The 14,626-nt window shown below is 39.4% G+C and overlaps 1 protein-coding gene across 6 annotated transcripts in view; it reads right to left on the bottom strand.

Annotated features, from left to right (window-relative positions):
* TBC1D5 (TBC1 domain family member 5) overlaps positions 1–14,626 on the bottom strand; it is a 635,464-nt gene that overhangs the window by 513,447 nt on the left and 107,391 nt on the right. For 5 of the 6 annotated variants that reach the window (XM_036758387.1, XM_036758382.1, XM_036758384.1 and 2 more), the window contains one exon: positions 1,884–1,975. The gene's annotated coding sequence lies outside the window, so the exon portion shown is untranslated. Of the gene's footprint in view, positions 1–1,883; positions 1,976–7,087; positions 7,138–14,626 lie in introns of those variants that run through there. The other variant, XM_036758383.1, reaches the window with a different exon arrangement.

The following is a 14,626-nucleotide window of genomic DNA, read 5'->3' as shown; positions in this document are numbered from 1 at the left end:
ATAACAGGAGTCCAGCACAGAACTTCTTACAAAAGTTAACAAGCCTGCCCAGCCCTCAAAACAACTGATATATAAAAGAATCATCTTCCAGAAAAGCAATCCATAAATATTTAAATTCTTATGTTCAATATAAGAAAATTTAAAATTTACATAATTATTTGAATTCCCATACTTGATTTTTCCCTAATTAAAATAATATTTTGTTTGCTAACACTGAATAACAAGGATAGCATGTCATAGAAAAATAAAAGAATTTCCCTCCCAAACTCTTGCCCATACTACTGTTGATAAAAGTAATGCCTAGTTAAGGCCAAATATATAGGAATACAAGCCATTCCCCAATTGAGAAATGGTCAAAGGATATGAACAGGCAGTTTTCAGAGGAAGAAATTAAAGCCATCTGTAGGCATATGAAAAAATGCTCTGGATCACTACTGATTAGAGAAATGCAAATCAAAACAATTCTTAGATACCACATCTCTCCTGTCAGATTGGCTAAAATAACAAAACAGGAAAATGATAAATGCTGGAAAGGATGTGGGGAAATTGGAACATTGTTGCATTGCTGGTGGAGTTGTGAGCTGATCCAGCCATTTTGGAGAGCAGTTTGGAACTATGCCCAAAGGGCTATAGATATGTTCATACCCTTTGACCCAGCAATACCACTTCTAGGGTTGTATCCCAAAGAAATCACACAAGCAGGAAAAGGACCCATATGTACAAGGATATTTATAGCAGCTCTTTTTGTGGTAGCCAAGAATTGGAAATCAAAGGGATGCCCATCAATTGGGGAATGGCTGAACAAGCTGTGGTATATGAAGGTGATGGAACACTACTGTATCATAAGAAATGGGGATGATGCAGACTTCGTAACAACCTGGAAAAACCTACACGACATAATGCTGAGTGAGCGGAGCAGAGCCAGGAGAACATTGTGCACAGCCACAGATATATGGATCCCGTGAGGACCAACCCTGACATACTGCGCTCTTCTCAGCAACCTAAGGGGCAAGGACAACTCCAGGGGACTCAAGATGGAGAATGCTGTCTTCATCCAGAGAAAGAACTCTGAAGTTTGAATACAGATCGAGGCGCACTACATGCTCGCCTTTTTTGCTTCTCTCTTGTGGGTTGTTTTTTTTTTTTGTTTGTTTGTTTTTTGGTTCTGTTTCTTCTTTCTCATGATTCATTCCTTTGGTCAAAATTCTTCTCCACAACTTGACTAGTGCATAAATTAATTCAATGCAAAGTTATACATGACAGTTATATGAGATTCCATGCCGTCTTGGGGAGGGAGGGGAGAAAATCTGGAACTCAAAACTATGTAGAACTGTATGTGATAAACTAAAAATAAATAAAGAAATTAATAAAAAAAAAAAGTAATGCCTAGTTACCTCATTCCGCTCCTTTATTGAAACCCAGCCTCACATCTTATGATATGAATCTCTTAAATTCTGTGACTAGAAATTACCAGTAAATCAAAACAATTTAGAGGTGGAAAAGTTCTTCACGACTGTCCACTTCAACTCCCTGGGTGTGAGGAAGTGGCAGGGAGGGTGTGTGTGTGTGTGTGTGTGTGTGTGTGTGTGCGCGCGCGCGCATGTGTGTGTGTGCATACAAGTCAAGGTTCCCAAAGATGACAAATGAAAACTAAACAGAATATAAAGTTAAGAGCATAAAAATTAACACTATTAATGTTTGTACAATATTTATATATGGTAAGTATATACAAACTCTGCCTCTGCTATTGATTACCTGTGTTCATTTTAGAAAGTCAGTTAAACTAAAAAAATGAATCAGGGATATGTTCTACACTGTGTCTTAAATACTAAACAATAAATATCAGACATGAAATAAATTTAAAATAAAGGGTTAAATCTTACCAGAGAAGAGGGAGTGAACTGCTAACTTTCAGAAGAAAAGTAAATCCTTCAGGCCTACAGAACATCAATTTTCCAGAAAATTCTAGGATACACTAGAAAAAGAACAAATTTCCAAAACGAAAATCAGTTACTCCTTACTAGTAAATCATGAACAACATTTAACATTCTATATATAACTTAACAGTAAATATTAATACAAAATTTTTAAGTATTTTCTTGTGACAGTTCCATTACACCTGAGAACAAAGTCTTTGAAAGTTAAGCACAAATTCAGTCCAACTCAGCTTGCCTATTATGTCCATAATATTCTAACATAAGGTCCCAGGGATGCAAAGATAAAATAAATCACAGGCCCTTGCCCTTAAAGGGCTTATATTTGGGTTGAGGCTGGGGTAAAGGAAGAGAAGAATGTTAAAATGAGTACGTAGATAATGATACATACCTACCATCTGGATACTAATATAGGGAGGGAAGGAAGGAAAGAAGGCAGGAAGGAAAGGAAAGGAAAGGAATGAAGTAAGGAAGGAGGGAGGGAGGACGGGAGACTCTTTTTCTCATATTATATTAAAAAATGAGAGGCATCATGGCACAGTGAATGGAATATCCTTCCCAGAGTCAAAAAAAACTAGGTTCAAGAGTCCTGTTTCCACTAGCCATGTAACCTCTCAGTGGCTCCAGGCAACTCTCTGCATTAAGGGAGTGAATTTCCACTCAAGGATTTACCTAGACAGATGAGATCAAAGATCTGGGCCCACTTCCCACTCTCTCCCTTCTGAACTCAGAAATAGATTAAAATAAAAATAAGACTATGCACTGAAGCAACCTCTGACCACTCAGTAACAACCAACAAAAGAACAGTTGTGTTTCAATGACCAGATCTAATAATGCATTGTCACTAATTAGTTCACTGGGTGGAAGGAAAAGATAATCTGATTACCTAGTACAGTCAACTCACTAAGTCAAGCAGTCACAAAGCACTTGTTTGGTGCCAGTGATAAGTCAAGCACTATGCTAAGTGCTAGGGCTAGGAAAGGTTAAAAACAACCTTTGTCCTCAAGGAGTTTACAGTCTAACAGAGGGACAACATGTAAATAAATATAAACAAAGCAAGCTATATACAGGTTAAATGGAAAATTAATTTTAAAACGGAAGGAACTAGAATTTAGAAGGGTTGGGAAAGGCTTCCTGCAGAAGGCAGGGTTTTAGATGGGCCTTAAAGGAAGCCAAAGAAACCAGTAGGCGAAACGGAGGAAAGGGAGAGCCAGAAAAAATGCCCAGAGCCAAAAGATGGAAAAGTCAGGAGGCCGGTGGTCATTGGTTGAAGAAGATATATTGGGGAGTTACGGTGTAAGGAGACAGGAAAAGTAGGAGGGGGTAAGGTTTTGAATGCCAAACAGAGGAATTTGTAATCCATCCTGGAGGCCCTGGGGGCCACTGAAGTTTGGGGGGGAGGAATGCATGACTGACCTGTGCTTACTTAAATCAGTATGTATTGATTAAGTACTTACTATGGATCAGACACTGTGCTAAGAACTGGAGATGATCATAAAATATAGCATTTGTATAGCACCTGAAGGTTTGCAAAGCACCCATAGATTACCTCATTTGATTCTCACAGAAACCTTGGGAGATAGGTGCTATTATCACCCCCATGACCCCTTACTCTCTACATTACTTTTCCACTCCCCCCAAATCCTCCAGTTGTGCTGGCAGCGCCTCTATGCCTACAGCACCTTCTGATTGGGGGTTCCTGCTCAAAACCCCCTTTGGAGGAAGTAGTGGCATTCACCTCTAATCTGATCCCTTTTCTATCTCACCCTCCTCACTCCTCCATGCAGGTACCTTCTCCCTCAGCTGCCTTTTATGGGTTGTCTTCCCCCACTGAAATACAAGTTCCTTGAGGTCAGAAACTATCTTTCTTTATGATAGTATTTCTATTTACTATGCTTAGCACAGTGCCTAGCACAATGTAACCACTTAATAGAGGCTTTGTTAATTTAAAATAATCCTACAGATGGGAAAACTGAGGCTCTGAGAGGTTAAGTGATTTGCTCAGGGTCACACATCTAGTCTGCGGCGGCAACTGCACTCGAGTCCTCTCAATTCCAACACTCTATTCACTGTGACAAGCAGATACCCCAAGTACAGGCAAGTTTACATTCTGATGAAGAAGACAGCAAGTACAGAGAGGAATGTCACCAGGTAAAAAGGAATTTTGATGGGACCCTAAAGCAACATGAAACCAATGGACTTTCTGGGTCACATGAGCAACAAGATGGAGGACTAGACATCTTCTCTGATCCCTATGACCTCTCAGATGTCTCCAAAATAGAAATTACACATCCAAAATAAAGTAATTTCGGCTCTTTCCATGGTCTGGGGCACCCAGAATCCAAAAGAAGGTAAAAAATAAAACAAATCAAAACCCATGAAATGACACTTACTGACCCTGAGCTCAGCACCCCTCCTCCACCTTCCATGCCACTAGCAGCTTTGAGGACACAACACAGTATTCCAACAAAACCCATCTAAACACCTTGGTCTCTCCTCTCCCAAGACCCTAGGTCCAGACTGGACATCTGGGCTACAGCCCTTCCGGAGTAAAAAGCTGCTGGGGCCACAACTCAGAAGCTGTTTGGTTGGTTATTGTCCTTCATTCTTGAAGAGGACCAAAAGATAACACTATGTTGGAACCAAGGTACAATGTGTCTGACTGTGGCTGACCGGACCAATATGAGCTAAGATAGCGCTACCACGGGTTGGGCACAAATAGTCCATATGAACATTTGGAGTGGAGAAGTCTCTATATTTGCGCATCTCACGTTTCTTTTGTGCTACCGAAATTCTGCTTTGCTCAAAGAGCACAACGCCTTCTTTGATACAAGTACACTATGCAGATCAGTCCTTTGCCAGCATCTTCCTTGTGACATAATCAATTCCAAAGTTCTTCAGAGAGACTTTGAGAGTGTTCTTGTATCGCTTCTTCTGACCGTGTGTGTACCTGTCTTGGATGTGTTCTCCGTAAAATAGTCTTTTAGGCAAAGGTACATTTGGCATTTGAACAATGCGACAATCCACTGGAGTTGCACTCTCTGTAGTACTGTTTGAACGCCTGGCAGTTTTGCCTGTGAAAAGATTTCAGTGTCCAGTATCTTGTCTTGCCACATGATCTTCAGAATCTTCCTAAGACAATTCAAATGGAAGCATTTCTGTTTCCTGGCATGGCACTGGTATACTCTCCAGGTTTCACAGTCATACAACAATGAAGTCAGCACAACGGCTCTGTAGACCTTCAGTTTGACAAGCAGTCTAATACCTCTTCTCTCCCACAATTTCCTTCAGAGTCTCCCAGCTAGCTCCCGCAATGTATGCATCAACCTCAATCATCTTTCTGTACATCCCCGAAAAGCATACTGCCAAGGTAAGCACACTTATCTGTAGTATACAAAATCTCTCCATTTGCTGTAACTGATTGTTCTACACGTGGATGGCGTGGTGCTGGCTATTGGAGAAACTGTGTTCTCTTGGTATCAATCGTTAGGCCAAAATTAGCGTAAGCAGCAAAGAATCAGCTCACGCTTTGTTGCATCTCAGCTTCAGAGGCTGCACTGAGTGCACAATCATCTGCAAACAGAAAATCATGCACCAACTCTCCCCCTACTTTACTCTTGGCTTGTACTCTTTTCAAGTTAAATAAGTTACCATCAGTGTGGTAGCTGACCCTTGATGTTGTTTTCAAAAAATCATGGGAACAAGCCCTCAGCCTTGCTTCACTCTACTGGTGTCTGGGAAAGCATGAGAGCATCATCCATTATCAATAACCCAGGCAAGCATGTCATCATGAAATTGATATACAATGATGAACTTCTTCAGGCAACCGAATTTTGAAATAATTTTTCACAAACCCTCACAATTGATAGTATCAAAGGTCTTGAAGTACCAGAAAATCCCAAAATTGAGAAGTACCAAAGCTACAAAGATCTGAATTCTGGGTGCAAAAAAGGGCTGGGGAAGTAGGGGAGTGGGACAGGTCACCATGACAAGATACCACGAGCAGGGAAGCCTGTGCAGTACACAACCAACCTGAGAAAGAACACAGCATTCTGTTGACAGTTTTGACCATCCAAAAGTCAGTTGGGGCAAGGACCTATGCTGGTGAACTGCAAATTGCCTAATGTGAGAGGAGGCTGAGACACTTTGGGATCCAGCCACCAAAGAAACCACATCAGAATGAAGGACGTCAGAAGTGAGAGAAAAGGGAAATAAGTGGGGAAAAAAGACTGAAATTACCGAAGATTTCAGGAAGAAAACTCAAAGACCTTAAACATAAACAGACAAGTGGGAAAAATAGTAACAACAGAAGAAAATATGGCCTCCATATCTAGTAAATGACTTCTTACAATATAGAGCAGAATTTGTGTCTTGAAAAGCAAAAATAATAAGAATAGAAAAAACTAAAATCTCCAATGGCAAGACAAACCAAAGAAACAAAAGACAGAATAACAGAGCAAGAATGCAAATACACAGAAGTCAAAGACAATACACATGAAGAAAAGCAAAAAACATTCAAAGAAAATATGCTCCCTATGCAAGCAAAACATACTGATCTCAAAGACAGGATGTACCGAGACAACCTAAGGATCATAGTTTTCCCAGAAGAACACAACAGGAAACCAGTGGAGTTGATTATTAGGAAGGTGACATGGTCAGATCTGTGTTTAAGGACAATGACTTTGGCAGCAGCATACAGGACTCACTGGAGGAAGGTAACAACTGAGGCAAGGAGAACAGTTAGGAGGCTCTTGGAATCATCCAAAAGAGCTGTGTATGGTAGAGATGCTGTGAAGGTGAAAATGGCAAGATCTGCAAATTGACTGGCTATGTAGAGTTGAGGGCAAGTGAGGAGTCAAGGATAATGCATCTACAAGACTGGAAGGATGGTGCTGCCTTTTACAAAAGAGAAAAATGAAGAGAAGCAGATGAGCAGCTGCAGCTACAGATATTACAAGTAGTGATGGAGACAACAGGAGGACACCACCGTGACAGCTAAAAGAGATCCAGTAATGAAGAAAGTATGTGCATTTTACAGGAAAAGGGCCAACCAGCCAGCCAGCTCTAACTCAGTTTCTGTAGCACTAAACATATTGGGGGCTATCCTGGGAGCACTCCAACTGGGCCATTTTCAGAAGGGAGAACACACATACTCTGGAACAGCAGCATCATGGTAAACTTGGTCATCCTGCCCTTTATCTCATTCCATGGGCACTGAAAGAACAATACAAAAAACTTAAGAAGTCAAGACAGTGGAACATATTACAAAGATTTTTAGCAAAATCTGCATCATGATGGTATGTACATGTTGCTGATTCTTAAACACTACGAGAGCAACCCAAAAGATCAACCTAATTAAACTGACAACAGGAACTATCTAAAATTATCTAAGTTGTAACAGGTTTGTGAAATAACCTACCAAATATAGTTTTAAAAAATTTGCATAGTTCTTTGCTCATGATTTTCCACTAAGGAAGATGAACTAAATATTACTATCAGTTCATAGAGTTAAAATTGAGTCTTTGAAGTACCACAATCATTTTAAACAGATAAGGAAATTAAGTTTCTGAGAGGTAAAATAATTTGGCAAAACTGTAAATTGCCGCAATGCATTATTTCTAATTACATGTTCCAAACAACACATTTACAAACTTTTTAAGTTGGGGGCTGCCAATATTTTGGAACATAACTTACAAACAAGCTGTGCTTTAAAATTTTGTTTAGAACTTGAAGCATCTTCTTCCATTGAAATAACCTTCAAAAATGTGATTAGGTTCCTAGGTAAAGAAAAACACCAGACTCCTTTGGAGTGGGAAAAAAGGGCCATACAGTCATTAATTGACAATGTAACCTTGGATAAGCCATTTATTTAACTTATCTAAATTCAGTTCCTTCATGTGAAAAAAGTGGTCACTATCACTTATTCTGCCTACTTCACAAGTTTGCTGTAAGAATTGTATTTGCTTCCTGTTGATACCATGAGCAAATCACCAAACCTTTGTGACTCAATTCCTCAACAGAAAATAAAAAGAATTCTACTATAAAGCATTTATATCTGCTCTAAGTCTATAATTGGATGGATGACGGGGGAGAGAGGGAGAGAAAAGGGAAGAATAAGGGGAAGAGAAAGAGGGAAACGAAAGAATAAGGGAGGCAGAGAAAGAGAAAAAAAGGAGAAGGGGAGGGAGAAAAGAGAAACCAGGAGAGAGGAATAAGAAAAGAAGGAAGAGAGGGAAGACTCAAAGTATAGCTATAAAATAATGAAATTCCTTTTCACCTGTGAAGTGTAGAATTAGTTTTAGTATTTTATATTTACATTCCATATGCCTACTGAATCTCTGACATAGAACATTAAAAACATTATTAATAAATGTACATGTAAAATGTCATACTCCTTAGTTTGGCTTCACAATCCATACATCGAATTCTTCTTTATACAGCAAATTAACTTGTTCGTTTTTTAACTGAAAATCCCTCATTAAGAACACATTAATAGGGGGCGGAGCCAAGATGGCAGTTGGAAAGCAGGGACTAGCGTGAGCTCCCTGCCAAGTCCCTCCAAAAACCTATTAAAAATGGCTCTGAACCAATTCTAGAACTGCAGAACCCACAAAATAGCAGAGGGAAGCAGGGCCCCAGCCTGCTCCTCCACCCTGAATGTTTGCTAGGTGAGGTCTTTCGCACACAGAGCTGGGAGCGGAGCAGAGCCCAGCGTAGGCCGCCCAGACAAACCAGACCAGGAGCTGGGCAGAGCGGGCCCTAGCACCCTGAATCAGTGAGCTGCAGCAGTTACCAGACTTCTCAACCCACAAACACCAAAGACAACAGAGAAGGTTAGTGGGAAAAGCTGCTGGGGACAGGCAGATAGAGTTTGCGGTTCAGCCACCGCCCCCCGGGGCAGTGGAGGTGGGGCAGCTACAGAAGTACAGCTGCAGTTGCTTGCGGCCCCAGGCCCACCTGGTGGGAGGAATTAAGAGGCGGATCACAGCAGGAGTGAAGAGCCTGCTGAAGATCTAAGTCCAGTCCGGCTTGGGAGTTCTTGGGGAAGGAGAAGTGCTGGTGTGGCAGAGCTGGCGCATCCCTCCAAGCTTGGAACATAGAACTCTTTACTCTACAAGCAGTCATACTCTGCTGAAAAACTCAAGGGTCAAGTAAGTTGGCTGGGAACATGGCCAGCCAGCGAAAACATACCCAGATTCAGTCTCAGACTTTGGAATCTTTCTTTGGTGACAAAGAAGACCAAAACATACAGCCAGAGGAAGTCAACAAAGTCAAAGAGCCTACAACAAAAGCCTCCAAGAAAAACGTGAACTGGTCTCAGGCCACGGAAGAGCTCAAAAAGGATTTGGAAAAGCAAGTTAGAGAAGTAGAGGAAAAATTGCGAAGAGAAATGAGAAGGATGTAAGAAAACCGTGAAAAACAAGTCAATGACTTGCTAAAGACCCCAAAAAATACTGAAAAATATACTGAAGAAAACAACACCTTAAAAAATAGACTAACTCAAATGGCAAAAGGGCTCCAAAAAGCCAATGGGGAGAAGAATGCCTTGAAAGGCAGAATTAGCCAAATGGAAAAGGAGATCCAAAAGACCACTGAAGAAAATAGTACCTTAAAAATTAGATTGGAGCAAGTGGAAGCTAGTGACTTGATGAGAAATCAAGATATTATAAAACAGAACCAAAGGAATGAAAAAATGGAAGACAATGTGAAATATCTCATTGGAAAAAGCACTGACCTGGAAAATAGATCTAGGAGACACAATTTAAAAATTATTGGATTACCTGAAAGCCATGATCAGAAAAAGAGCCTAGATATCATCTTTCAAGAAATTATTAAGGAGAACTGCCCTGATATTCTAGAGCCACAGGGCAAAACAGAAATTGAAAGAATCCACTAATCGCCTCCTCAAATAGATCCCAAAAATAAATCTCCTAGGAATATTGTCGCCAAATTCCAGAGCTCCCAGATCAAGGAGAAAATACTGCAAGCGGCCAGAAAGAAACAGTATGAGTATTGTGGAAACACAATCAGAATAACCCAAGATCTAGCAGCTTCTACATTAAGAGATCGAAGAGCTTGGAATACGGTATTCCGGAGGTCAATGGAGCTAGGTTTAAAACCAAGAATCACCTACCCAGCAAAACTGAGTATCATGCTCCAAGGCAAAATATGGATTTTCAATAAAATAGAGGACTTTCAAGCTTTCTCAGTGAAAAGACCAGAGCTGAATAGAAAATATGATTTTCAAACACAAGAATCAAGAGAAGCATGAAAAGATAATCAAGGAAAAGAACAAGAAAAAGAAATTGCAAGGGACTTACTAAAGTTGAACTGTTTTGTTTACATTCCTACATGGAAAGATGATGTGTATGATTCATGAGACCTCAGTGTTAGGGTAGCTGAAGGGAATATGCATATATATATATATATATATATGTGTGTGTGTGTGTGTGTGTGTGTGTGTGTGTGTATGTTTATGTGTATATATATATATATATGTGAGTGTATATGTATGCATATATGTAGTTGTGTGTGTGTGTGTGTGTGTGTGTATATATATATATATATGGAGGGGGGGCACAGGGTGAGTTGAAGATGAAGGGAAGATGTCTAAAAGAAATAAAATCAAATTAAGGGATGAGAGAGGAATATATTGAGAGAGGGCGATAGGGAGAGATAGAATGGGGTATATTATCTCGCATAAAAGTGGCAAGAAAAAGCAGTTGTGTAGGAAGAGAAGAGAAGGCAGGTAAGGGGGAATGAGTGAATCTTGCTCTCATCAGATTTAACCTGAAGAGGGAATACCATACATACTCAATTGGGTATCTTACCCCACAGGAAAGAAGGAGGAAGAAGATAAAAAAGGGGGGATGATAGAAGGGAGGGCAGATAGGGGTGGACGTAATCAAAAACAAACACTTTCGAAAAGTGACAGGGTCAAAGGAGAAAATTCAATAAAGGGAGATAGGTTAGGAAGAAGCAAAATATAGTTAGTCTTTCACAACATGAGTATTGTGGAAGGGTTATACATAATGATACGCATGTGGCCCATGTTGAATTGCTTGACTTCTTAGGGAGGGTGGATGGGAAGGGAAGAGGGGAGAGAATTTGGAACTCAAAGTTTTAAAAATAGATTTCCAAAAACAAAAACAAAAGTTTTTGCATGCAACTAGAAAATAAGATACACAGGCAGTGGGGCATAGAAATTTATCTTGCCCTACAAGAAAGGAAAAGAAAAGGGGATGGGAGGGGAGTGGGGTGACAGAAGGGAGGGCTGACTGGGGAACAGGGCAACCAGAATATACGCCATCTTGGAGTGGGGGGGGGAGGGCAAAAATGGGGAGAAAATTTGTAATTCAAACTCTTGTGAAAATCAATGCTGAAAACTAAATATATTGCATTAAAAAAATTTAAAAAAATAAAAAAACAACAAATTAATAAATAACAATATAATAAGACAAAAAGCCACATAAATGAAAAGTTCCTCTGTATCAATAAACATCTTCATCAAGTAAAATGTGCTTAACACCTTATACCAAAATGTCATGGCTCTATTAATTATGCCATTTACAACAGGAGAATGGAGACCAAAAGTTTGAGAACGGTAACTTCTAGTACTTTTACTTCAGTATAATCATTCATTAAGGGGCCATGTGAGAGAAGCTCAAATTTTAAAAGCTTGCCTTTTATTAATCAATTTAGAGCTAGGACTACATTATATAACTAGAACAATTATTCACTTTTTAAAAAATATTCCAAGTCCAGTTTAAAGTATGTATACTGACCTCACAAAACCTATGCCCCTCGCTGAAAAATGCTTCACAAGAATCACTGTTCCTTGAAGCAATTTTTACTTGATAACCAGAATATTTTTTTAAAGAAATTAACAGCATTAAATAGTATTAAAAATTCTAGATGACCGTATGCAAATTTATCTCCTGATTTAGCTTCAGGATGCAAACCTTCTCCCAGTTACTTTCCTACCAGTATGACTAAGCATTTGTTCCTTGTCTCCCTTCCTGGCACCACCACTCAAAATCATGACTCTGAACTGTGGAGATAACTCCAAGTTCTGTCCTACTCCCTCTTCTCTCTCATTAGTTAAAATTAGGAGAGCTGATGAGGTCTATATATCTAGCCCAAGTTTCTCACCTGAACTTGAATCCTGCATTATTAATTGTCTATTAGACATTTCAAACTGGTTCTCCATGCCCAAATGAGTAAATCCAAAAAGGAATTCATTATCTTCACCCAGCTGTCTGCCCAATTCTCACCTCTTCCAAACTTCACAATTTCCTTTGAAAAGGACCACTATCCTTCCCATCTCCCTGACTCAAAGTTATCCTCTATTCTTCACTTTCTCTCACCCCCTCCATCCCCACCCCATGCAAACAACTGCCTTATCTGGCCATTACTATCTCTCACATCTGACTATCTCTCTATTCACACAGTTAGTTTGTTCAGGTCCTTAGGCAACTGATGAGGATTGGTCTTTCTGCCTCAAATCTCATTACACAAAGGGATTTCCTGAAAAGCAGATACAACCATGTCACTCTGGACCCAATCAATTCCACTGGCTCCCTATTGCCTATGGGATCAAACATAAACTACTCTCTTTAACTTTTAAAGCCCTTCACAATCTGACCTCAACTATTTTTAAGCCACATTTGACATTTTTCTCCTGTGTTTTTTGCGACTGGCCAAAAACCTTCTTTCTGTTCCTCAAACAAGATGCTTCTTCTGTCTCTATGCCTCTATCTCTACTAGCTGTGTGTCCCCCATCCCTAAAATGAACAAACTCCCTCCTCACCCAAGCTGTATAGAAACCTCTCTTAAATTAAGATGCAGCTCAAGCACCACCTTCTGCATAAAATCTTTCCTTGATTTTCCCCAATGCTAGTGCCCTCCCTCTCAAACTACCCTCAATTTGACTATTTCGTATCAGTTGGTATTTATTCTCTTTTTTGGTATATACTTGTATATATACATATATATATACATATGTGTGTATACATATATATAATATCTGTATATACACACACATACACATGTGTGTATTTAGTGTTTTCCCCACTAGAATACAAGCTCTTTATGTGTAAGGATTGTTTAATTTACTCTATGTGTACTTCCAAAGTCTAGCACATAGTAGATGTTTAATAAATAACTGACTGATCTATCAAGGTATGGAAAAGGCTCCAAAATTAACTGAGATTTAGAAATCTTTTTTTAAACAATAAATTTGAATCTATAGGCTTATTTTACTCTATCCTACATACTGTAATTCCAATGGGAAAAGTAATCAGCTACAGCTTAAAGACACTGGAAACAATCTAACTGCTTCCTAGCCAAGCCAAGTCCATACTCTATACTTATGCCTTTCCCCCATGTTAAGTATTCCCTACCCAAGAATGAGTCAAAGAAGCATATTCCTGAGGGAGATGTTTAAGGCGGGGGGGGGGGGGGGGGGGGGGGGGGGAGGGGCGGGGGGGGACGGGGAGAGGGACTAGGGAGAGGGTAATTGTAGTGGTAGATGGAATAGGTGGCCTTTTGCTGTTACCATAATAATCTTCTGATTTAAAAAAAAAAAAGAGTTTTAAGACATGGCACTTAACAAAAAAAAATTCTATCATGTTTCATGATTTGCTTTGATGCTCTGCTGATCTATCGATCGATCTATCTATATACACACACCTATATATGTATATATACAAATTTTCCTCTACAATGAAAAATATAACGCTTCCATTCCTTCTAATGCGATGGAATTCTCATCTGTGTGTGCCCAGGCTTCTCACCAAGTAGCAATTCACTGAAGAACAAATCCCTGTGTTTAAAGTAACAAAAGGAGATTTAGAATCTATTCTGATTTCCCTGATGTTTTCCCCCATTTCAAATCTATTAATTCTTTCCCAATTTAAGACAATGATTTGACTTAGCAAAATCCTTACTACTGGGGGAAAACATTGCCTTTCTAAATGCAATTTATGAAAGAGGAAACATACCACTCTGAAGTTTACTCTTCCTTTGAATTAGCTCAAATGCTTTTAAAAAATTATTTGTGAGGTGTGTGTTCCTAAACTGTTTCCAAGGCAAAAATTACCTTTCCTTTAATACTGACCAGTGCTATAGAAAATACTCTCAGTGGGGTCTGGCAAGTTCCTTGATACCCTAGAAGTATTATTGCCTATTGCTTTGTATTCTCTCCATCTGCTAATCTGGTTTCTTGCTTGCCTTTTTTACTGCAGCTGTGCACCGGGTTAACTGTTTCAATGGTTTTCCTACAATAACCCACAAATTTTTTCCTGATCAGTGTGCTGTATGATTGGTTCTTTGTTCCTAAGATAATTATTTTACATTTGTCTACACTGAACTGCATTTGCCATCTGCTGGCCCAATCACCTAAACAATCCCAATCCTTTTGAATCTGATTGCATTGTTCCTTATTATTTCCTCTGCCTCCAATTTTAGGATCATCTGCAAACTTGAAGATCTTTTCTTCAAAGCTTTGTCCACGTTTTATTTTAATATAATTTTAAAAAGTGACCCCTTAAACTCTACAGCTGAAATCCTTTCCAAAACCAAAAGGTGTTTCCATGAAGCTTATGCAAAGATGCCACTAAATAAACAGGTAAAAGAATCATTAGAAATGAAGCTCTCACTAATATTCTGATTTTATGTCTTAGCCAGTTTTT

Source organism: Trichosurus vulpecula, chromosome 5 (genome assembly GCF_011100635.1).
Source record: "Trichosurus vulpecula isolate mTriVul1 chromosome 5, mTriVul1.pri, whole genome shotgun sequence".
NCBI classification, from domain to species: Eukaryota; Metazoa; Chordata; class Mammalia; order Diprotodontia; family Phalangeridae; genus Trichosurus; species Trichosurus vulpecula.
This window is presented reverse-complemented; position numbering and strand designations above follow the sequence as displayed.